The following is a 26,134-nucleotide window of genomic DNA, read 5'->3' as shown; positions in this document are numbered from 1 at the left end:
CTATTTTCAGGCTATTTTCAGCCACCATTCACCCATAAGAAAGAGCAATGAAAATAAACTTTCTGAAAACATCTTTGCATTGCCATATAGATGCAATAACACCTGTGAAAATTCAGTGTACTGCCTTATTAATATAATGTGTTGGTTTAAGAAAATACAAACCAACTATTTATTCAAAGACAGTAAAGAACAAGATTAATGATATCAATAATCTTAGGATGATATTTTAATATTTTTCCTCATTTAGTCTGTGACACCTCAGGACCCTATCTTGATACCTTCCTTGACCCTGCAATGTACCTGTGTTTTAAAAATGGCTGGTAGGAGGGAAAGGGAAACTGGGAAAGCAGAGGCATAAGTGACCTCTGTACTGCAAACAAATTACATGCCCTAAGGTGTGATTGTCCATGGCACAAGTTCTTTCCTAGAGTGAATGGAAATAAAAAGAGAAAAATCTAGCAAAGTTTTTTCTCTGATTAAAAACTATTGTATAAGATTTAAACCCCCAAACCTCCAGTGCTCTGAACATATACTCCCTGTTTCAATATTGTCAATGATGCAGTTTTGATTTGGACTGTAAAAAAGATCCAGTCTCTTAATATGATACTGAGGCACAATTGTTTATCATTTTACCAGAAACATCTCTTTTCATTTCTATCCACACTAAGCAGGACCACCTGCTGTGGATCATGATATTATGAATGGTAAACAATTTGTTTTGTAGTCCTCTGGCTTGTTCTATGTATTGGTGTAAAATAGTGATTGAGCTATTTTCTTCATGTGTGTTCCCTACCACTTTATGAAATATGTCCCATGACATCAAAAGTGGTGAAATGTTCCCTTAAGTACAAGTGTCACTGTTCTGGCATGCAAAGGGAACACAGTGAAGGAGGAAAGAAACTGAAGCCTTCTTTCTTCCTGTGTTTTTCTTCATGTCTTCCATTGCTAGATAGGCAGACTTCAGCTCAAAGAGATTTGAAGTTGGAACTCATTTATTAGCATTCTAAAGACAGAACTCCTATCCAAAGTACCATAGTTTTTATCTAACATTCTTCTTGACCAAAACCAAATATTATCTGTGGAAAGTCTGACTCCCAGTCTCGGTTCTTTTTGTGCTGACTATAGTGGCATAAGAAATTCAAGGAAAAGATAAACAAAATGAAACTACCTCTAACCCTAAATTACAAGATAACTCAAAAGTGAAATTGCCAGAATCTTTAGAGCAACCTAGTCTCCTAGAGCAAAAGGACATTTCTGAAACTAGGCAGCCTTAGACACATTAGGTCTAAAATCACCTCTGAAGCTTGTAAAAGTTAACATTTAATATTCATTCAGGTTACACTACAGTTTGCATAAAAGAGAACAGAAACAAACTGAACTTTTTGGATTCCTGTAAGATAGCATAACTACATGGCCAAATAATTCAAAATGTTACCCCAAATCTAAATTTCTGACAGAATCATAAAATCTTGGAATAGGTAATGTCGGAAGGGACCACTGGAGGTCATCTAGTCCAGCCTTCCTGCTCAAGCCATCTCCCTTGCAGCACATCATATCATGTCACTCAGGATTATGTCCAGACAGCTTTTAAATATCTCCGGTAACCAGACTCTACAACGTCTTGGGGCAGCCTCTTCCAGTGGTCTGTTACCCTCTCATTAAACAAGTTCTTCCTCAATTCAGGTGGAACTCCTGTTGATCAGCTTTTGCCCATTGTATCTCATCTTATTGCTCAGCAGCACTGAGAAGAGTCCAGTTCCATCCTCTTGACACCTGCCTTTCCAATACACATGCATTGACAAGATCCCTTCTCAGTCTTCTCCAGGCTAAACAGTCCAGCTCCCACAGTCTTCCCTCATAAGAGGTGGTTTGAGTCCCTTAATTATCTTTGTAGAGTTCTGATGGATTTGCTCCAGGAGCTCCATATCTCTGTCATACTGAGGAGCTCAGAACTGGACACAGCACTCTAGACATGGCCTCACTCGGGCTGAGAAAATGTGTAGGATCACCTCCCTCAATCTGCTGGGAATACTGTTCTTAATGCACCCCAGGATATCCATTGACCTCCTTGGCCACCAGGACACATTGCCAGTTCATGGACAACTTGTTGTCCACCAGGGCTCCTAGAGCTCTCAGCAGTTCTGCACAGAACTTCTTTCCAGCAGGTCAGCCCCTAGCCTGTCTGGGTCCACAGGGTTATTCTTCCTGAGGGGAAGGACCCTGGGTTTGCCCTCGTTGAATTTCAGAATGTTCTTTGCCCATCTCTCCACCCTGTCAGGGTCTCTTTGAAGGGCTGCACAGCTCTCTGGGGTATCGACCACTCCTCCCAGCTTTGTGCCATCAGTGAACCTGCTGAGGAAGCCTCTGCCCCTTCATCCAGTTCATTGATGAAGAAGTCAAACAATACTGGGCCCAGTGCTGAACCTTGGGTGTAGCAATGGGGATCCCCTTATGCATCCGAAGAAGATGACTTTATTTCAGAAAACGTTCCTTTTTACACCTTTAATCTCCATTGGACACAACTGAAACCAAACAAAGCCCTAAGAGAATTTAACAGAAGGGCACCCATTGGCTGGCCCAGCTGCACTGCTGCTGTCCACGGGTTCTACCATCCAATCAGCTTCCTGCTCACACGCCGTCCACGCGTCCCTCCAGCCAATCACACTCTCACTCCCAGCTGTCACTCAGCTGCCTCCCACCCCTCAGCTGGATTCCAGATGTCCGTCTGGCAGCTGCTCCTTCCCACAGGGCCTTCGGGGGAGCGTAAGCCTTAACCACTTCAATCATTATAACCCTATATCCTGTACTTGGGGAATACCACTAGTGACAGGTGTTGGAAGCCTTGCTGAAGCTGAGGTAGACAACATCCACTGTTCTTCCCACATCTATTCAGCCAGTTGTCCCAACATAGGAGACATTACGATTGGTTAAGCATGATTTCATTTTGGTGAACACATGTTGACTACTCTTGATTCTCTTATCTTCCATGTGCTTTGAGATGGCCTCCAGGTTTAGCTGCTCCATTCCTCTTCCAGGAATTGAGGAGAGGCTGAAAGGCTGGCTGGTAGTTCCCCAAGTCCTCCTTCTTGCCCTTTTTGTACATTGAGGTGACATTTACTTTCTTTTAGCCCTCAGGCACCTGTCCTGATCACTATGACCATGCAATGCCAATTGAGAATGACCTAGAAATGATATCCACACTTTTGGGTACATCCCTTTTTTTGTCATGAGGAGCAAATCATATAAATTGGTGTAAGCATACCTGACAGAATATTGTGAGAAAATATGTATTTATTGAATCAATATAAGATGCATTTATTGAATCAAGAGTATAATAGAGAAGTGTAGGCTGAACTATGTCTTTCTCAGTGAAAGCAAATCTTCAGCATCAACATCAGCATCAGACCAACTTGCAGTTTTCATCACTCCCTAGTGGCACAACCTTTTGGCAGTCCTGATTTTAGAAATACAGACTACTGCAACCTTAAAATAATGAAACTGCTAAAATCACTTCTTTTAAATATGTAATTATAATTGATTATTTTACTTTACTGAATTTCAGACAAGAAAACCACTAATCTATATCCCAGTTCAAAGCAGAAGACTGACTCATTTTAGAGAAAGAAATACATAAATACAATTTCAAAATAAAATTTCCATTTGGAATAAGTATTATGTATACATAGATATTTAGGCACAAATTTTTATGGAAACATGGCTCATTTCAAGCAGTTGCTGACTCGCAGGGAACATACCCATTCTGAAAAACACAATTAAAGAAATGCTATTGTACACTGTGGTATAAATTCGGGTTAGCCTGAGCACGAGGAAGTATTCTGTGCTTAGGAATTTGAAAATGATGAAGTATCTCAGATACCTCTTGGGCACATCATTATTCTGAAGCATCATTTATCTTCCACCCGATTTCTCCGCAAATATCTTCCCCAAAAAATGTTCTACTGTTCACTGCTCTGTTTCCCCTCATCCATGTGTCTAAAAGTAAGTGGTAAGGAAAGTCATCATCAACACAGATTTTTCTTTCTTATATTTGAGATATATTCCAGATAGATTGCATAAATCCAGGATGCACAGAAGAAAAATACACTCACTTTTGAAATACTGGCAGAATTCATGTCTTTAATGTCATGACAGGATAACTCGAGACAGAGAGTGCTGACCAAAAATGTTCCAGTTCAAAGGTTCTGCTGGTAGATATAAGTGAGCCAACAAAACCAAAACACAGGAGGTGTTTTTAACACCAAGTATATCAAGAAGGACTTGCTTCATTAATTTAGGAGTCTTTCTATTGAAATCAGTGTACTACCGTGAGCTTTTGAATGAATAGCTTTTAGTTTGCTAAATTCAGTAACCAGTCTTTGTTACTTCAGTTGTTTTGACCTGAAATGACATGACAAAATGTCTGGTAATTTTTCAGTGGAACTTAATGACTCTATATTAATGGATTTTTAGTAGAGCAGGGAAAAGTAGAACTTAATATCACCATAAACACTAAGTGAAATAGCACCTACTAAGTTCTTCTTAAAATATGAAATTAGATAACAGTTTAATTTTTTTAAACATAGGATTACTTACTAGATTGAGTGAGGTGTCAGAATGTATTAAAAAGACCATTTAAAACAGAAAAAACTGCAGTGTTATAACTTGCTACTGAGCTAATACAATGTACTTAAAGTCTAATTTCAGTGACTCCTTGGACATAGCCTGTCCTTCCCTGTACAATCAATTCTTTTTGTTTATCATATAACCTTCTCAAAGACATGGTAGCCTATCACTGCACAGTATGTTCAATCCTTCACTGCACATTTGTGCACAGGTGGATGTTTACAGACTAATTTGAATTGCATGCTACTTCAAAGTACGATCAATTATTTGGTAAATGAACCACCGGTGAAGAATCTGGTACTTTGACCCTAGCAAGGGTCCTCTTCTGGCTGCAATTTCAAAGGACAACTGAGCTGATGAGTCTCACTTGAATTTAAATCCAGAGGTCACAGACTTAGTCCTTGCCATCTTCTAGGATTCAGTGTAATAACTAAGTAGAAACTATGACTGTTGGTCTTAGAAAGTAAGAGAAATTTGTTTGATCTCAACCTGTAACTCCATTCTCCTTTCTTCCAAACAAAATGGGTAATAGCAACAAACCATCTTGACACCACTCTTTAAAGCATCTAACTTGTAGAACAGAACATCTGCACTGGAAACCATTATGCATTAGTAGAATATGTCCAAACAACTTTTATTTTCAGGGAAATAACCTGAGAATCCACTTTGTACCAATTTTTGAGTTAGGGTGCTATCCTAGGGTTATTCAGTCAATAACTTAAGGATGAAAAATATAGGCTAAAAGTAATCTCTGTTCAAGCAGCCGCAATAGAAGAGAATTGAAGTATAATACTGATTTTTTACATCAGAATTTGTGGTCCACTGCACTCAGCTGCCGACAAAGATGGAACATGCATTAAAATGCATGTATGCAAATATTCAGACTAAACATGGCTCTTCATGGACATGGAAGTCACCAGATATACTTAGTGTGTGCAGGAGCAGAAGCTTAATCACTTTTGTAAATCTTGAGACAAAATAAATTAGCAAATTGATGATTTACAGATTTAGCTTGGCTCCTTTGGCAGGCAGGCAGGCAAAGATGGTTTATATCAGTTCACAGAGAGGGCAACAGTATTGATTTTGGCATAGGTTTCAAAGTAGGCTATTCAAATATTTTATTACCTATTATCCAGTAAAAAATCTTGGAATAAAAACTGAGTGAACAGCTTGCTTACAAAGATAATAATTCTTTTTTTACATAGTTAACTTGTGTGATAATACTTTCAATACAATTCAGATAATGTTTGTATAATAAACCATGATCAAATAAAGAAAGAGATATAAAGAAATCTTCAGTCTATATAGCAGTCTGTATGTTTGGCTAGATGACAGAGATGGCAGGAGGATATAACTTTATTAGTATGTGGTCTGCACACACAAAACCATTCATAGTTCAATGCATAATAAAATTGTGTTCTTTTTTATGCAATTTTTTGGGATACAAAATTGCTCATTTGAAATAACCTAGTATATTAGAAAGAAAACTTAGCAATAAAAGCTATGCAAACCTGCATGATTTATAAAAAAATTACTAAGGTGAAATTGTTTTCTTTTATATTTTATTTAAAGTGAGTAAAACAAGAGCTGTTTAAGTTCATGAATTTACAAATCAGATTATACAGTTTCTTTGGAAATTTTCCTTTGATTCAGGAAATGTTCACAGTAAGGATTAGTTTCGCAATGTAGACAAATTAACTGCTGTCCCTTAGATAACAAGATTAAGATCAAATCTGCTTTTCTAGTAACAATATATTGATTTTAACTACTGAAGACCAATATAAAAAGCTTTCCACCAACTCACATTCTACTGATAACAGAAGTCTATGTGAAGACCATGTGAAGTAGTGCAGAAAACTCACTTGAAGCTGCAAATCTATCACAGTTAAAATTCGTAGCTCAATGACAGGTAGCATTTAGTTCTCACAAAAATGCTAGCTGTTGTTCAAAATAAGTAACACACTGCACAAAGCAATTTTTTTTTTTTTTTTTTTTAAGATTCAGAGATTTCCATAGAGACACACTTGATGTGATTCTGCACTACAAGTACCTGGAAGGGCAAGTCCTTATACTACAGGAAGTTAATACAAAATGCATTGATTCAAATTAACAAGTAGGAGAACAAGGCTGCTTTACTCTTCTTCCCAATAGAAAAATCCTTTCTATATAGCCCCCTGTGAAAAGACAGAATGCAGAGAGTGGGTGTATTAGTTGCACATCATAAGGACAGATTTTACACTGTACCTACTGACACAATGATAAAGCTACAGCTGTTACAACTTATTCAAAAATCAATTCCTTGTTACAGGCTTTTTACAATTCTGCTAGAAGTGTCTTAAAGAGATTTTCTATTCTCACTGCAGGTGCAAAAGGTACTGGCAACTATTCATGTACTCTAGAAATGATAACCAATAAATCACTTATTACAGTAGCAATAATATTCTCTACTGTACTGAGATATAATACTAGTACTTATTAATAAGATAGAGGAACCATAATCACTATAAATAAGAAAATAGGTTATAGTATTCATTTTTACAGACTTTCAAATCTTAACAAAATCAGCTCTTATTTTAAAGCTGAGTGAGAAACTCAAGAAAGGAACATAGCAGATGTTACATATTAACAACTTGCTTTAAAAATCAAAAATAAGCTTATCAAAAGTATGTATATTATTTTGGGAAATCCTTAAGCTTGGTATATTTGTGTCTTAAAAGAGAACTTCAGCTATGATAGGGTGATAAGAAAGACTTAACTGGTAAGCCAATGCTAAGTTAAAATCATATAATTAGAAGTGGAAATTTAAATCCTGCACCATTTTTCATTTTATATATTTACACAACTGTTTTTCTATTTCCTAGGAATTCCAATATTTAGATATGTTTAGAAAATATGTGGCTGGGTGGCCTCTTCTATTTTTTTCTTCCCCTCCCCTCTTTTTAATAGAATAATAAAAGCACAGAACAGTTTGGGTTGGAAGGGGCATTTAAAAGTCATCTAGTCCAACATGCCTGCAGTGGTCAGGGACATCTTCAATTTTATGAGGTTACTCAAGCTGGACCTTGAATGTTTCCAGGGATGGAGTATCTCTGGGAAACCTGTTCTCATGTTACCTCATGTAACCCTCACTGCAAAAAAAAAATTCACTCATATTTAGTCAACTCAAGTTTATCTACCCTCTTCAGTTTAAAACCATTACCCCTTGTCCTGGGTGAGGAACACTGTGACAATGGTAGTAAGAAAGAAGACAAAAAGTAAATCAAGCATCATAAAATTATAAATATATTGACTTGAAGTGAATAGTGTAAGCTGCAGGACCTACTACTTGAAAAACTCATGAAAGATATTAATGGAGAACCAAAGTTGCAGCTGAAGACTATGCTGTTTCTCAGGTGAAACTTTGGGAATGCACTGGGGGAGAGATACCAAATACAGTCTGAATGCCAAATGAATTCAAAAGAAACCATTGCTTTGTGAGGTTGCAGCTGGGGACAGGGGAAGAATTTGAAAGACTGCTAAATTTCAAAGCTTCATGGCAGAAGATAAATCCCTTGAAAAAGAATGTGGCAATTGAAAATGAAACATTAAGGAAAAGGATAAACCTTCAGTTATTACAAGCATCACTCTGTAAGAAATTTCAGCCAGCCAATTACCTCCTGTTGAAAACAATGATGAGGCCAAAGGGAAACAAACAGCTGTTTGCCAACACATTGAGTTCAGCATTGTAAAACAACTTCTGTCAAAGATATGTATGAAAGATATATGAAAGAAACCATTCATTACAGACATAATAGGAATGCAAAACAAGACCGTTTGTAACTGGGATAGAGCTGGATGAAAGAATTAGAAAGAAAGCTTCTTAGAAAGGATGGAATTAAAATTAAAAGTGGTGGTACAGTACTGTGTACTCACAAAAATGACTGATTAAATAAAGATAATATAATAAATTTAATAAAACATTTTTGGGGGAAGATTTCTCAGGTATATGCTAGTATTTCTGCATCAAGGCTGAAAAAATGGTTAATTTGGCTTTGTAAGTTTATGTGAGATATGTAAAGAAGTGTTACTTTTATTTCTACTGATTTCTTAGCATTTCTCTTCCAAACTCTGTCAAATCACAATGGTAATTCTCAGTCATGCTTTGATATAAATGAGTAGTAAATTCCTAAGTCAATTCACCTGTGCTACCCTGGTAAACACTCAAAATGCTGTGAAAAGAAACACTCATCTTTTGATCTCAAGATAATTCATTTTGTTTCAAATTGACACAAAGAAAGAAACAGATAAAAACCTAAGGAACTGGGTTTTTTAGTATGGCAGACAGAAAAATTAGGATGATGATAAAAAAAATCAACAGAATAACAGAAAGATTTGAATGTCAAGGTAGAGGTACTGAATTTAAATAGAAATATATTATCTGGAGTCCTCATAAAGAAAAAGAAAATCAGAAGGCAGACAGTCTGCTTGGGTAAGTAAACAGAAAGGCCAGAATTTAAAAAGTGAAAATATCTATAAACATATGGATAAAGGATCAATGAGGTTTACAAATCAAAGTCAGAAATACCAATATCCTTAAACATATTTGGACTTCAATTTTCCAAGAAATTTAAATTAACATAAAATTAGTTATCCTGAGGTGGAGTAATGGAAATGACAGCACCAGTTGTAGAAACAAGCTTTCTTTGTTAAAACTGAAGGCAATTAAAATCCATAAACTGGGATATTCTTAGATTTCTAGTATCAAATATTCAATTAACCAGTCACATAGAGGTTGTAACCTCGGACTAACAAATAGATGGCCTACTACACTTTTTAATGTCAGAAGTATGTATGGGGGGCAAAACATATAAAAAAGAAGAAGCTGTGCAGATACAAAAGTTGAGAAAGGTTCCAAGCCCTTACTTCCCTTTTCAGATCAGCAGCAGCATTGCAGTGGGAAGTATACATGTATATGGTTTCTCAGTTCACATGAGAGCTGACACATCTGAATGGTTCTTAGTGTAGATGGAAGAGTCTGTGTCTGCACATAGCTGCTGAGGTACACACAGAAAAGAAAAATGTCTCAGTAGAACTAGGGTATGCATGCCTAGAAAACATGGGAGAAATTTAAAATCCTGTATCAATGCAATAATATCAGTCATTTGATAGGAGGCAGAAAATCCATATCAAACTCTGGATAGATGTCCGATTCTTTCCCAAAAGATTGTTTGCAGTTAAAAAAGCAGAATCTCTATTTACCAATACCTTCAGTACTTCCTCTCATGCATTCCCTTCTATCATTTATTTAAAATAAACTTACATACAAAATATAATTCATAACCATATCAGAGAAAGAAAAAGAACATTCTGAATTCTTCACTTACTGTCATTACATGGTTCAGAATCTGTTTCACATTAGCACAGTACTGTCCATACTATAATTTTAAGGTGGCTTCAGGCTCTGAAGCCTGAGGTTCTAGAAATTAACATAAAATATAAGGATGACAGATAAAACTCCCTTAATTTTTAATGGTGAACCTAAGCATCTACAAGTTATTACTTGTGCTGGTTGCTCATCTGATCTTGAACAATATAGGGATACAAAATAAAACTACCTGGTCTACATAACAAGATGGAAAAAAGTAGCTAAATTAAAAACCCTATTCAGTTTATCCTTAATGTAGTTCTAATCTCACTCAGTAGTTCAGATTGAAAAAAAGGAAATAAAAAAAATCATTTTACTACTCTGCTTAAAAGTAACAGTGAAACACAGTCAACCTTAATTCTGCCCCAGATGTTTGACTATGGCCACTACTTAATGGCAGTGAAAGCAAGGGTTTTTATATTGAAAAGCGAAATACATCCCAAAATTCCAGAAATGTACAGACTACAGGACACATGCAAATCATGTGCTCAAAGCTCAAATTTTAAGTCTCAAATGATAGAAACCTATAGCTTTCTCCATAGTTATGTATGGCCTATATGCCCATTAGTGGCTGAATGTACCCTGGACCTGAAATTTCACCAGCATTTTAGGAGGTATTCTTACACAGGATTCAGGAACAAATTCTTATGCAGGAGAATAGCTCCATTTCTCTTAGGCTCCAATTTTACACTTAACAAAAGCAGAAGGTACAAAGTCCCAAAATAATTTTAATGGTGCAATTATTTAAAAATATTTGGTTCACCAAGACATCTGCTGCTGCTCTAAAGAACTATAGCAGTGAATTTCATAATGCCAAAGTGTTTTGTCAGTGGGAAGTCTAGATAGTTTTACACCTTCTCTGCACTTCTTACTCTACCTGTAAAAACAGCTATAAAAAAAACCCTGAACAACAAACACCTCTCAAAATAAGATATTGATACTGCTAACACAACAGCAGAATAAAAAGTAAGCTTAGGATAAGCTCTGAGGTATGTTTGTAGGAAAAAGGTTAATGCCTATTGATATAACAGAATCACAAAATTTGTGAGGGTGGAAGGGAACCCTTGAGGTCACCTGGTGCAACCCCTTGTGTTCAAGGAGGGACACCAAGATCTGGCTGACTAGGATCATATCCAGGTGGATTTTCAATGCATCCAGGGAAAGAGGAACCCACTACCTTTCTGGGTAACCTGTGCAGTGCTCACTGACCATCAATATACAAGTGTTTCCTGATGCTCAGAGGAAACATCCAGTGTTTCAATTTGTGTCCACTTCCTCTGGTCCTGCCACTGGGAACCTCAGAAGATCCCTTCTTGGTCTTCTCTGTGCCCTCCCTTCAAGTACTTGAATACATTAATAAGATCTCCCTGAGCCTTCTCTTCTCCAGGATGTAAAGTCCCATCTCTGAGTCTTTGTTCATGGGAGAGATGCTGCAGTCCTTTTATCATCTTTGTAACCTTTTGCTAGACTTTCTCCAGTATGTACATGCTCTTCCTGTTCTGAAGAGCCCAAAACTGGACACAGCCCTCCAGATGTGGTCTTTCCAGGGCTTAGTAGAAGGGAAGGATCTCCTCCCTCAGCCTGCTGGCAGTACTTTGTCTAAAGCAGTGCAGGGCATCATTGATCCTTGATGTCTAAGGCATATTTCCACCTCATGTTCAACTTGGGCAACTACCAGGACCCCCAGGTAAACTTCACTCTGACAAGAAGCTTTACAGATAGGTTGTCCCCAATATATACTGATGTGCAGGGTTGTTCTTCCCCAGGTACAGAACCTGTTGAATTTCATGTGGTTCCTTTCACCCTATTTCTCCAGTTTGTCCAGGTCTGCCTGGATGTGATCACAACCTGCAGCCTGTTAGCCATTCCTCCCAGTTCTGTGTCATCAACAAGCTGGCTGAGGGTACACTCTGTGCCATCATCCAGATCAGTAACAAAGATGTTAAACAGGACTGGACACAGTTTTGGCTTCTGTGCTCCTTCTGGCCTGTCCTTCCTAAATATCTTGTATCCCTCCATTCAACACTCTAGTCATGGGAGTCATCCCACCACACCACCATGTTCCCATCAAGATAGTTGCCTTGCTGCTGGTGTTACCAGGATTCCTTGTGTGTAGATCACATTTGTTAGTCAGGCACAGTCTACTGGATGAGCTGTTCATTTGAGGGAAAAAAAAAAAGTCAAGGTAAATTAAAAAAAAAAAAATATCAAAAAGTCAGTGAAACCATTACTGTGTCTCGTGACTGTTTCTTTCAGAGGGGATAGCTATAAGTGGCATCCCAAAGTGGGAAGACTTGCACCTGAATGAAGAAAATCTGAGTCCATTAATTCTTCCTCCTGATTACAGAGGCTTTGCACAAAAGCACTGTCCATAAAAGAGCCAGCCTGGAGCAAATGGCTATCATGGAACTTTGAAATCATCATCTTCATTGTGGCATCAAACTCTGAACCCATATGTGTGTCACAAACCCATAATTTCACTTTACAACAACTCAGAGCTCAGTTCAGCCTCTTCTTACGTCTACTAATAGTTTATGATTTATGCTTTATGGTCTACCCCTTTACACCATAACCAAAGATGATAAAATTATTATAATGAACATTTGTGGATGCTTCTCTGTCTAAAAATATTTCTTTTGGAACAGATTTTTATAATACCTCTTTTCCTTTTGCAAGCATTTAGAAATCAGAGCTGGATCAAAGTCTGAGTCTCGTTTTTATCCTTTGGAAACTTTATAGAATATTAAATCTCTAATTCCCATTTGAGTCAAAGACTATGAAATAAAAGAGAGCTCAGAAGGAGCCTGTAGCCTCTTATTTTCCCTTTTCCTTCCCTGCAATTTATTATGATTAACAACTTAATTCAGAGTGAAAAAAGAGAAAATGCCAGGGTTAATGCTTGTCAACAAAATTACCAAATTTTTTGTCAATCACTAGTGTATTACATCATTATATTCAAGAGAATGTGATGTCAATAAATATCAAGCAGAATTCCTGATGGAAACTGATGGTGTACTATTTACTTTCTTAATTTTCTTAAAACCAACCAAAATTAAGTTTCACAAGGCACTGTTATTTGAAACCAGTAATGTCTGTGTTCCAGCTTATCTATCCCAAGTAATTTAGAGATAATTTTTAGTGGAATCAAATTTCCAGCCTACTTGTTTGTTTTTTTTTTCCTTCCTGATTATGATATTGAATATAAAAGCACTAGTATTTTGGAGAAGTCTACTGAGAGGTCTTTTGTGAAAAAATAATTGGGGGTAAAAAGAGAGTCATACAATAATGATAGGGGAAATTACAGTTGCTACTCCCTGGATGGAATGTGGTCAACATGTCTGACCTCCCACACTCAACACAATCTAAGGAGTACTAAACAGAGGGTAGAATGGAGTGGAAACATGTCCAGGCTCTGTTGAAACCCTTGCAGAGGAGGGAACTCAGTGTTGCCTTTTAGCTGATAAGCTACACAGCAGCTGAAAACCAAGGGAGATAAAGGAAAATGTCCTGCTGCTGAATCAGCAACTGTGGTGAAATCATTCTCCTTGGAGTGCTGCATGTCCCCATCCCAGGGTTATCTCAGATACCACACTGAGATACCCACCCCTAGTGGCCATCCCTCACTGAGTAAGATGTATGACTAAAGCAATTCAAGCTTCCCCAAACACAAATAAAGAGTATAAAAGTAAGTTAATAATGGGCTGAACCTTTTTCCCCATGGGAACAAAAACTGTACTGTATGTGTGCCGAATGATTATCCTGTGCTATCATTTTTTAGGGATTAGGTCTTGTTAAACCTTCACTTTTATTATGTTTTTGCAGTCAGATACTATCACCAGCAGTCTTCAAAACCCTAACCTGTCACAATTTTACTAATAAAGAATGTTATTCTGTAAACTATTAATGTGAGTCCTTCAAGAGCACTGACAGTCACTGGCAGTGGATAAAGATGTGGAGACTCAGGAGAGGATCTCTCTTTTTGGAGTGTGACCCTGAACAAGTTGGTCAAGCTGCCCTCCAATCCAGTGGACAGCCCAGTGAAGGCTCCCCATAGCAGGGCACTGACAGACTTGTAGGGCAGAAGGGTCTCAGGTTTCCTGGGGCTCTGACAGACTAATCAAACATGAAAGGTTTAAGTAAATCTCCCTTTTTCACATGTTAATTTTGAAAAAAAAAAAAATAAACTGAAAGCTAAGGTTTGATTTTTACTCCCAAACTTCTGTAGCATTCTAGGTATTTGCTTAGGTGCTTGTTGGTTTATTAGATACTTCTGAGCTTATGGGGATTTATGAATCCATTATTATTGGTTCTGTCAAGCATTGAGCATCATTTTTCACACCTTTTGTGACAATAGCCCAAAATCAAAAGAAACTATGCAACTCTGTAATTTAATTACTTACCAATACAATCTAGGGGCTTTTGCAACTGTTTAGATTTTGTTTATTTTGAATAACAAGGTTACAGTTAGGTATCAATTCCTAAGAACACATGGAGTTGTCTTTTAGTTTTGGAAAACTCTCAGGAAACTACAAACTCTCACCCAAATTTTCTACACCTCACTTATGTGTTTAATATCTTTCAGGATTTGATGCTTCATTTTTTCTTCTCCCCAAGTAATCCCTCTTTTATTTTCACCTGTTTTGTATTAGCATTTTAAGAATCCTTTTAATTTGTTGTATAAGTAAATAGGAAAAAATGTGCTGAAATAAAGCTTGTATTGTAGCAATAAAATAACAATATATGCTTTGCTACAGCTCACTGTTCATCTTTCTGGAAATGGATAAAAAATTATCTTTGTCCTTCCTTACACAGAGCAGCACTTAGGGCCTTTCTTTCATCTTTCATTAGGCAATCACACTGAATGCTGAAATCTATTCCCTTATGTTGGATTTCTGTACACAGGCAAATAAAAATGCTCTCCTCCACAAGGTCATGTTCTCTATATAATTGCAGAGGCATTATATAATAGGGAGGTGCTCTCTCAAATATTATCGTTTGATGGTTCAGTGCAGCACTTTCATAACATACACCTTAATGTAGCATGTAAAAGTGTAATAGACCATCACTGCATTCAGACATATCTCCAGATCAGTGATCAGGTAAAACCTTAAATGGAAGGAAAGGCTGCTCAATAGCTACAAACAATCTACTCATCTCTCTGCAGCTACAAAAATATTAGTGAGCCTTCAACATGCAGTTTCTCAATGCTTTCCTTTCAGAAAAGAATTGTCACCTAGAGAAAGCAAATGAATAAACATTTTTCCAATACTCATTTCTACCCTGTCAGATATGACAGCAGGAAAGGATTTTGAAGCGTTGAATTTTTGTTTATTTATTTGTTCATTTGTTTGGTTTAAATTGAAATGCATGCATCTATGCTGTTTACAAATATTTGTGCATCTCCAGGTTTCCTTCACCTCATCAAATGGGAGTAAGAATGATTATCAGGAAGTTGTTTTTAAATAACTTTTAGTGAGATAGCATTTTTTTTTTTTTTATTGGGAGGCTTATGCATAAAGATACCTGCAAGATAAAGATTTTTTCATGAGGACAGTGAACTTGCATACTGTTGAGAATCAAATCTAGTCACACTTTTCTCAGTTCAAAATCAGAGTGTTGGAAAATAAATTAAATGTATAAATGAAAATAATAATGAGGAACAAAACAATATACTAATAATTTACAGTCTAAATACTACTCAAAACAAAAGGCAAAGAAAGCTGGGAGTGGCCAATACCCCAGAGGGCTGTGCAGCCTTTTTCAGCAGGTAAGAGAGATGGGCAGAGAAGAACCTTCTGAAATTCAACAAAGGCAAGTTTATGGTTCTGCCTGTGAGGAATAGTAATCCCATGAACCAGGACAGGCTGGGAGCTGGAAAGCAGCTCTGTGGACCTGGGAGTCCTTATGAACAACAAGCTGTCCATTAGTCAGCAGCGTGTCCTTGTGGCCAAGAAGGCCGAAGGTATCCTGAGATGCATTAAGAATAATATTGCCAGCAGGCTGAGGGAGGTGATCCTTTAATGTGCCCTAGTGAGGCACATCTGGAGTGCTGTGTCCAGTTCCGAGCTTGTCAGTGCAAGAGAGACATGAGGCTCCTGGAATAAGTCCAGCAGAGAGATACAAAAATGAGCCTGTTCACTCTTGAGAAGCAATGAATAAGAGGAGGTCTTAGCAGTGTAAGCAAGTGTCTGAAGGGATGCTGTCAAGAAGGTGAAGCCAGTGGTGCTGGGAAAGGAAACAGGCAGAAAATGGCACAGGAAATTCCACATATTAGGAAGAACATATTTACTGTGCAGCTGTCTGTGCCCAAAGAGTTTGTGGATATCTCACCAGAGATATTCAAGAATGCTCTAGATTTAATTCTCTTCAATGTGCTCTAGGATGGTCCCACTTGGCCACAGAGGCTGGACCTGATGACCCACTTTGGTCCCTTACAAGTTTTCCCATTCAATAATGTGAAATAATGTTAATTTCTACCAGCTCTTTTAAGCTGGTAGGAAATTGGACTTCTCATGACAATGGATACACTTAAAATTTTAAAAGCAAAATATGTCAGCATATAATTATGTAATTGACATGATGTATCTTTTAATACTCTAAAATAATAAACATATAAAATACTTCATAAAATTAAAAAATTAATTTGAAATATTTCTGGTTTTCTGGTAGTAAATACAAAAACCTGAAAATAATCATAGAAAAATAGAATGTTAAGGATTGACAGGGATCTTAATGATCATCTAGTCCCCTCTAATTATAACATGTCTTAGGGCATTTAAGTGGCACAATCTGATTCTTGCCAAGAGTAAAAGGTGTGTTGAAAGAAAGAAGATAAAAGATAGGAAAGGTTAGAATAGATACCACAGCAATTCTAAGATTGTTCACTTCATTACTCAGAGTTCTGAGTCCACTATGTTATATATGAATATGACTTACAATAATTTAGATAATGAATGTATTTTTCTAAAAAAATTATTTGGAGAAAAAAATGGTCCAAAATATATATTTTTTAATAAAAAAAAACCCCAGTACAACAAGAAAAACTGGTTTTGACAAAAAAGAAAAGGTTTCACACCAGGGAAGTTGTAAGAGAACTACACAGACTCAGGAAAAAAAAGGGTAAATCAAGACATATAACTTAGTTATGTGTGCACTTTGCTAGATGTGATTTCCACAGTATGCAGTAACACAACTCTTTGAGCTCTTTAAGTTCTGTGAAGGACTACTGGGCCTACCACAATTCTCTGTAAACTAAACCATACTCTAAACCTCTTTGGAATTATTTTCAACTATTCTCTTGAGCCAGAGTATGCTACACTGAAAACTAGATGAAGTGAGCATCGTTTACTTGAAAAGCATGAGAAGTTGAGACTCCATAATATATTGGTAGGAAATTAAATACACAGAATGTGTAGCTGTAAGAACACTCATGGCATGCATAATGTTTTAGTGAGCACAATACAAACTGAAAGAAGTGAAGAATTCTATATTACGTATGTCTCTGATCTGAATGATCAACTGGAACCTCAAGCAGACAATCTCTGAAAAAAATAGTGTCGATAAAATAGCTAGATACTTAAGTTAGGAAAATACTTTAACCATATTGTAAATTGTCATTAAATATATCTAATAGTAGTTTCATTACCTTCTAGGAAAATCAGAAGAACTCCCAGGTTTTGAATAATGTCAATGAAGACACAGGAGATGTTTTTAGCGGTGTCTTTGCAAATCCGAAAAAGAGACAACTGCTGGAGTTGTATCCTGGGATTGGTCAATTTCTGATTATTTCAAAATAGTCCCAAGTTACTATCTGCAAATGTATGAAGTGAAAGCTATTTTCTCACAGAAAAATAGCTCACAGAAAAATTTTTCTGTGAGAAAAATTTCTCACAGAAGAGTTTAGGCTTTTAGGTTTTATATTCTCTCTGAAGTAAGGCATCAAGTATTACACACACACACACACGGAAACTAAGCAATCTTCTCAGGGGTCTGAGATCTGATTTTGCTTCCACTATTCTGTTCTATCTTTCCATTCCCCCCTTCTTCATTTGCAAGGAAGCTTATAGTGGATATAGGATAGAGTAAAAAACTAATCTCACAGCAAAACAACCTCATCTATTTTATAATTGCTGCAAAGTTATCAATATACCTTGAAAAATTAGTATAAAGAATGTAAAGAAAGTTACAACAAATATTAAATGCATTTGAATATACACATATTTGAAAGTCGGGAAGAATTGGCAGAGATTGCAAGACTGAAGTTCTGTCTTATGCATCTCCAGGTATGAATGTATGAAAATGTTTCTGGTATCTCAAGTAACACTTAAAAAACATTTTTTATTCTGTTTCTGTTTCTGTTAAACTTCAAATATACTTTGTCTAGTCAGGTTTTTAAACTTCATACATCACTCAGAAAATCACCCGCTGAGACACTCCTGAAGGTGATGTGAGGAAAAAGTGTGAATTAAAGTGAAAATTGCATTAAATCATACAGAACTATATGTTATTTGAAATATTAATTTTTTTTATGATAAAGAATTAATAATCAGATTTTTTTCCTAGCTCTTTTTACTTGGCAAAGTACTAGCAAGGTAAAACCAGAAAATATCTAAGACATTATGAAAGAGACACATTTTACCTTCAATCAGTTAAGAAATGCTAAATATTAGGATTTGTCAAACAAACATATTCAGCTAGAAAACTAAAGGAAGAAAAGAAAAACACCAAAGTTTATCTCATGGCAGATTGCTACAGAAACTCTTTGCAGATTTCAAGTGCAGCTACACAGATATTGATACCTGTACAGATCTGGGCTGAGATTCCCAAACCAGTTTTTTTTAACTGAGTAAAAGTAGATATTATGTATCAGCTCAGGAAATCACGCTCCTACAAGAATTTACATCACTGAAGGTTTTAAAGACGTGGTCCTTGTCTGAAGCTCCTGTGTGGAAAACATTGTTATCAACTGTATTATATTCAGTCAATGACTAAACATATCACTGCACTGTGTACAAGACCTATGCAAACCCCAAAACCCCATATATAAACCCCATATTTGAGACGTGAAATGTATCACCAAATATTCTAGGTGAAAAAATGGCAGATGCCAGCATTTTATAAAGAAGCTGATTCTTTCATTTGACTAAGCATGTTTTAACCATTTCTGTCACAAATAGCAACATTTCTATACAATGTTTAAAAAAAAATAAAAATAAAATCACTTGAATTAGTTGGCTTTTAAAAAGTGTATTTCCATCAGTCATTGGAACTTTCAATGCATGTCGTGCTGTAAACAAAGCAGCAGTAGTACAGAACATTAAAAACCAATAAATTATACTGAATACTGGTACATATCCTTGAGATCTTTTCACTCACATTTTTCCCAACCAAAAATCAGCCAGTCATGCTTGCATTACACAATTCCTAACATGGTTAGAAATTTTACCTAGACGTCTATCTATTTTTAATCCTTAAAAACATTGTGACTGTGGGAGAAAAAAAACCAAAACAACAGACTAAAAATTATTTTCAGAAGCTAAAAGATTTTAATGATTTGGTCTTTACCCAACTTTTAGAAACAGCTATTTTCTTTCTATGGAGAAAACTCTCTCCACTAAGAGATTTCAATTAAAAACAACCTTTTAAAGTGTTTTGTTTTTCAGCTTGCTCCCTTTAATAAACTGCACATTCCAGAAGAAAATACAACTACTTTCTGAATATTAATGATAATTCCCTTGAAGTCTCTTAGGTCATTAAAATATGATTAGCTAAAGGCTTTTCCTAGGTGGAATGAATAATAAACTTCAAATATACAGATCCATTTCAAGTCTACAATGATTATCTTGTTGGGATTCAGTTAATGAGAAAAATCCATCTCTGTTGGTTCAGTGACATGGATGAATATTTCAATTTCCAAAGATGCACAGCATGACAAACATAAATCACAACACCTGGAGTATCAAGTTAGTCACCTCCCACTGAAGGGTCTGCAAACTACTAAGAATAACACAAGTATTCCTGCTGAGTGTATTACCGAAAGTGTCCTCTTCTTTAATTATTTTCATCAGATTACTTTAAAAATTATTTTCATCAGATTACTTTAAATCAGCCCTGTACTGAGGCTTATTAAAAAATGAATCCTGTTTCCACGACAATAAATTTGTTTTACCAACTTGTAATAAATGGATACATGAAAGCATCTGCTTTTTTTTTTTTTTTTTTCTATCTCAGATGTAAGCAGGAATCAGATAAATCTGTCCAGGAAGAGTGATACCCAACATTTCATCACCATTAGTATTTCCTAATGCTCTTTCTGGGGTTTAGCCATAGTTCCAATTAGAAAGAAATGTTGCAATCATCATTATCAATCTGTATGAGGTTTTCAAGGACATATTTGCATAGTTATATTCAATTAACATTATCAGGAAATGGGGCAATATTATATTGCCTGCTATCTAGGGAAACCTTCCATCCAGGAATGGTCTGAAACCATCTAACCTTCATGAAAATTCGACCACAGCAACCCCTGCAACAACTTGGCTTAGGTGGTGACCCCTGGGAAAGTCTAGAGCAAGGGAGATTTACCCTCAGAGGTATAGTATGCAATTAAGGTGTGTTTAAACAAACTGGAGGTACACAGGGCTGTGGGAACTGTCAGAATGTACCCCCTAGTGCTGAGAGTTGGCTGATGTCACTGTGAGGCCACCCTCAGATGTGTTGTAAATGTCATGACAACTGGGGGAGATAGCCAGGGACAGGGAGAAAGCAAATGTCACATCCATCAGCAGGAAGGTCAGGAAAAAAAAACAATCCAGGGAATCAGTGGCCAGTAAGCCTCATCTACATTACTGTATAGGTGGTGGAGCAGGCAGCATGTCTGGAAATGGAATAGCTTTCAGTACTAAGTATAGGAAGGTGTATTTACAAAGGGAAAATCATGCTTAACCATCTAACAACATTTTTTGGCAACAGAACTGGACCAGTGGACTTGAAGAGAGACATGGATATAATTTATTTTGATTTCAGCAAAATTTTCAGTAAGGTCTCCCATAACATCCTCACAGAAAAACTGATTAAGTACATACCAGATAAATAGACAGCAACGGGGGAGGGCTGACAGCTCTCTAAACTTCTGGGCTGAAAGGATTTTGTCAAATGGCATATGTATGGTTCATCTGGAAGCCAGTCACTAGTGGTGTCACTAAGCATTGATAAGGCATCTACTACTGTCTTACCTCTTCATTATGACCCAGATGATTGGCCAAAAGCCACCCTCAGCAAGTTTGATGATGATAAAAAAACTGGGAACAATAGCATCAGGTGGGTGTGCTGCCATTCAGAGGAACCTTGACAGGTTGGAGAAATGGGCTGACTGGAACCTTACACAGTTCAACAAAGAGATGTTCAAAGTCCTGGTGACAGAGTGACCAGCACCTGGAGACAAATAACTCCACAAAAAACTGGGGCTGACTGTTTGGAAACCAAGCTTGCAGAAAGAGATCTGGATGTCCTGGTGGACTCCGGGCGGAACATGTTCGGGTGATATGCCTTTGCAACAAAGACCGTCAACAGCATCCATCCTTCACTGCATTAGTGGGAGTATCATCAGCAGTCTGAGGGAGGTGAACCCTTCTCTCTGCTCAGCCCTTGAGAGACACACCTTAAGACCTGTGTTAAGGTCTGGGTATCTCTTTACAAAAGGGTCACAGTACACTTACTGGTGTAAGTGCAGTAAATGGCCAGCACAGATGATTAGGAAACTCATTGTTTTTTCATGTGAGGGAAGATTGAGACTCTTCAGCTGGGACTCTTCAGCCTGAAGAAGCAAAGTATCAAGGGAATCTGATCAATGTGTATAAGTACCTGATTAAAGGAATAATGATGGCAGTCAGACTCTTCTCAGTGGTGCCTAGGAGAACATCAGTGTATAATCAATATTATTCAAATTCTAAATCCTAAAGCCACAGAAATTTACCAGCTACTATAAAAAAACTGAACTCTGTCCCAGATGAAGATAGCAAGTGAAGAAGCAGCAATGAGTACAAAATGAAATACAAAAAATTCCACTTAACTGTTGGAAACAAAATCAACTAAGCCTTTTTTTTTTAAACTCTGAAGTGGTCAAACACAAGAAGGAAGATGTGCAGTATTTTTTTCTCTTAAGACAGGCAAAACCCAACAAGAAGCAGCCTCAAGTAACTGCAGACTCCTAGATGTTCCTTCCAATTTAAGTGACTTCTTGGTGGAGTTCATCTAATTGCTTCAAAAACACAGAAACAACTTTCTCACTACAAAGCCATCAGATGATTAATTATGCCACTGCCTTCATGAAAAAAGTGGCATGCTTCTTACACAGTATTTAGATTATTAAATAGTGTATTAAAATCTCTACATAATTTGATTATATATTTTAAAGCAATTCTATCATGACCATCTTTTGTAGAAAATGTCTAATAATTCAGTTAGACTTTACAAAACCCAACATTTTTCATGGTTGCAGATAACAGATATAAAGTATACAAAATACATATTAGCAAAATAAATAGTAATTAATCTTACATTTTTGCAATATTTATTTTGAATAGCTACTGAGGCAGGTGAAGATCAGACCTAGCTGCTAATCATTATATTGCTCTAGGTTGAATCCCTCCATTGACCATCTACACACACACACAGAGCAATGTTATTTAAGTTTCAGGTAATTATAGCCTGAAATAATCTGAGAAACAGCAACTACTTAAAGGTAATTAAATCTTCAGGAGAGAAGAATACTATTACAACTGCAGGTGGTTAGTGCAAGTACCCTGGGCTGCAGAAAGTATAAAGAAAAGAGTCTGACCAACAAACAGGCAGATAAAGACATAAAACTCACACATACACTTATGTATACAAAAAATACATATATTGTCTATCTATTTAGACTGAAATATGAGGAATGAGAATCATACAAAATAACTCTCAGAACTGGTAATTAAAATTCATGAAGTCAGCTGCTTTATTCTTTCTTTTTGTGCTTTACCTTTAATCATTCTATTAACAGCAAAGAGCATCTAATTGAGTCTACTCATATAACTTGCTTGTTTCAGTGCTAAAAAGGGCTAGTAAGTGACTGCAATAGTAAAGAAGAAATAAATTCCTGATGTCATTATATACATAGAAGAGCTGATAGTTTACATTGTTTTTTTTTTAAAAAAAAAAAAAAATTGATAGTAAATGAGGAAGCTAGAAGAAAGCCATATTTAAAAAAACTAATATTTGGCCAGAATCAGATAAGAAACATAGGAAAAAATAACTACACAGTGATACATCATGACATGTATCAGAAAATATAAAAAGAAAATACTACAGAATATTGAAACATTGCACTTTTTTTCAAAACTACAAAGAAAGACTTATTTTTCTTCATTGTAAATAGTAATATGGGCCAGATTCTGACACTGTTTTCTCTACCACTTGTCATGCTAAGTAACATTTTAAAAGCTGTCTCATTGACATAAGTAGCTTCTTTATATTAAAAAGGTCTTACCAGATTGAGAATGTCAGTTAGTAGTCAAGAATATTTTGGTCCTTTTATAAAGATACTCAATGTCTTATGTTTACCTTACTATGAAAATATCTACTCAAAAACCTACAACCCCTTAACAATATGGCACATCTCTCTGGAGCTTGCATAACACATAAAATAGGCCACAGTAGATTTTATTGATGAAACGTGACACTTTTAAGCTCTCTTCATATACTAGTTTTATCTTTCTCAGTAGCTGTCTGAATACCAAGCACAAAAATGGAGAAAATATATACTTACAATTCAGTCTGACATCATAGCAAGAAAAAACATTTAACAAGAGAATTTTGGTAGCTGAGATCTGCAGGGGTTGTGTGCGTGTTGCCCAGTGTCATTCAAGCCCCAGTTAAAGTAGAAAGGAGTCATCTGTATTGGCGTTTTGGGATAGACTGACACTTAAAAAAACAAAGAGAAACACCTAAAGAAGTTAAAACTGCTGGAGGCTGGTGGGAGTTTTTCTCCCGGCCAACAGCTGGCCATTTCTAGGAATTGACAGCAGTTTTAACCATTGAAAAGTGAGATCAACCTGTGAACACCACCTTAAGACCTAAGCCTGGGAATTTCTTGGTCTCTTTCTTTCTTGGCTGAGAAAGGTAACAGAGCTCCAGCCAGCCTCCCGTTCCCCTGCCCAGGCCCTGCGGCCCTGGCAGGAGCTGGGCTGGGCCCAGCGGCTCCCGGCCGGGAGATGGGGCCTGCGGGGCTTGCCCCGGGCTCTGGCCGGGCCAGGCCGCTCCCTGGCTCGGCTGCAGTTTTTGCTGTGACTGAATTCACCAGAGACTGCCGAGTAAGGAAAGAAAAAAGCTCTTGACCTGCGGCAGGCTGAGACAGTGACCACACTCTCCAGAGCAGCCATGAAGAATCTTCCATCGCAGACAGCTCCAGCTGCTGCTCAGGCAGAGTTCACAGAACTATCTACAAAGCCTGGGCAAGATTTTAACCCTTTCATTACCCAGATGAGACTTGCAGATTAATCTTTTTTTTTTTTTTCCAGAGAGAGAAAGAGAAAGTAATCCACATGTAAAGAGACTTTATAAACTATCAGAGACAGTGAAGAAAAGAATTAAGCTTCAGAAGAGGTAGAGAATAAGGAGATGCTTTAATAAGCTGAAATATTTTTCTGTTAAAACTATAGAGATGGACAATAGTGTTCTGAAAAAACTCCTTTAATTCATGACAGAGTATATTGGGAGGAATAGAGTGTTCAAAGTGTGGATTTTGAGCAAAAAGCGAAGTAGTTGTGATCCTGTGAGGTGCTGGAACAGAGGGGAGAGAAGTAATAATTGAAGATTTGTAGGTTTGTAGAGGCAAAGAGAAAACTTCTGTTTCCAGAGAGGCTCACAGATCCAGATAAAGAGAACTTTTGCCTTTGAATAACTCATCCTTAAAAATTACATCCCTAGACTCATTTGACCCATAACACACCTCAGAGTAATGTAAAATGGGAGGAGTGAGCTGATGACAGATTTTTGAGCAGCTGGCATCAGAGAAATAGAAAGCTATGAAGAAAAATAATTTTCTTGTGAGAAACTCCATAGATTAGCAGAAAAAGACTTCTGTTTCTCTACAAAGACTGATGAGAAGACTCTAGCAAGAATTGAGACTGTTTTAAACACCAAAGTTTTTTTGTCTCTATGTTGTCATGTGAACAAGAGAATGGTTGAGTAGTGGGGGAGAAAAGGGTTTTCTGGAAGTTTTATTCTGGTTTTCTTATTCTTATAGTTTTTGCTAATAAACTTTCTTTATTCCTTTTAAGTTTTAAGCCTGTTTTGCTCTTGTTCTAATCCATATCTCACAGCAAGAAATAAGTAAGTATTCTAGTGATTTTTTTTAGTTTCTGCTTTAAAACCACAACACTTCTCTTTCTGGAAAGGACAATAATTTGACTTGTCTTCAGTTGCATAACAATATCTGATCCAACTTCTATGGAAGTTTTTATAGAATCAGAGAGCAAATGGCAGATTCCTTGCTTTTAATGAACAATATTCTGGTCTGAAATCATGACATAGGACATTGTGTGTCAAATCAAGGGATGGCAGGATACAGAATTGGCAGAATGTATTCCTGTGCTTAGCAAAGCCAATGTACTTGCCACTGATTTCTCTGGGGGTTGGGATTCCATTCTTAGACGAGGAACAGTAGAATGGAATGGCATGGTAATTTACACAGACAGTGCTAGAGGAATGGTAAATGAAGAGGTATGAAAAGAGTAGTCAGGATTAACACAGAAATCTAAATTACAAGCAATGGTGGTTAACTGGAAAAATTTTGAAAAGAAAGACAGCTAACGCTTATGATTTTAGACATGTAATTAAAAGCCTATCTTCAAATGGTTAAGAGAGCAGCAGGACGCAAATAAAGAAGGCCAGTTATCAGTGTTAAAGCATTACACTGAACCTCAGTTTCTTTTCTCTAAATGCTGTTGGTCAGTTTATAAAATTTAAGCAAAAATGAGAAAAATGCTATCTTCATCTTTCTGACAATTTCATCAAATGGATTTCTTTAAAGAAATGCCTCAAACTAACAGTAAACTCTAACAGTGTCCA

The 26,134-nt window shown here is 36.7% G+C and overlaps 1 long non-coding RNA gene across 1 annotated transcript; it reads right to left on the bottom strand.

Annotated features, from left to right (window-relative positions):
- Positions 1–974: 974 nt before the first annotated feature.
- LOC111925627 (uncharacterized) lies at positions 975–18,027 on the bottom strand. Its single transcript, XR_015289542.1, has 3 exons — positions 17,673–18,027; positions 8,277–9,656; positions 975–6,797 (listed from the first exon to the last, which is right to left on the bottom strand). It is a non-coding gene; the product is annotated as an uncharacterized LOC111925627 (long non-coding RNA).
- Between the last annotated feature and the right edge of the window lie 8,107 nt (positions 18,028–26,134).

This window comes from Cyanistes caeruleus, chromosome 1 (genome assembly GCF_971803275.1).
Source record: "Cyanistes caeruleus chromosome 1, bCyaCae1.hap1.1, whole genome shotgun sequence".
NCBI classification, from domain to species: Eukaryota; Metazoa; Chordata; class Aves; order Passeriformes; family Paridae; genus Cyanistes; species Cyanistes caeruleus.
The sequence above is the reverse complement of the archived record's forward strand: the minus strand, read 5'-3'. Positions and strand labels throughout refer to the sequence as shown.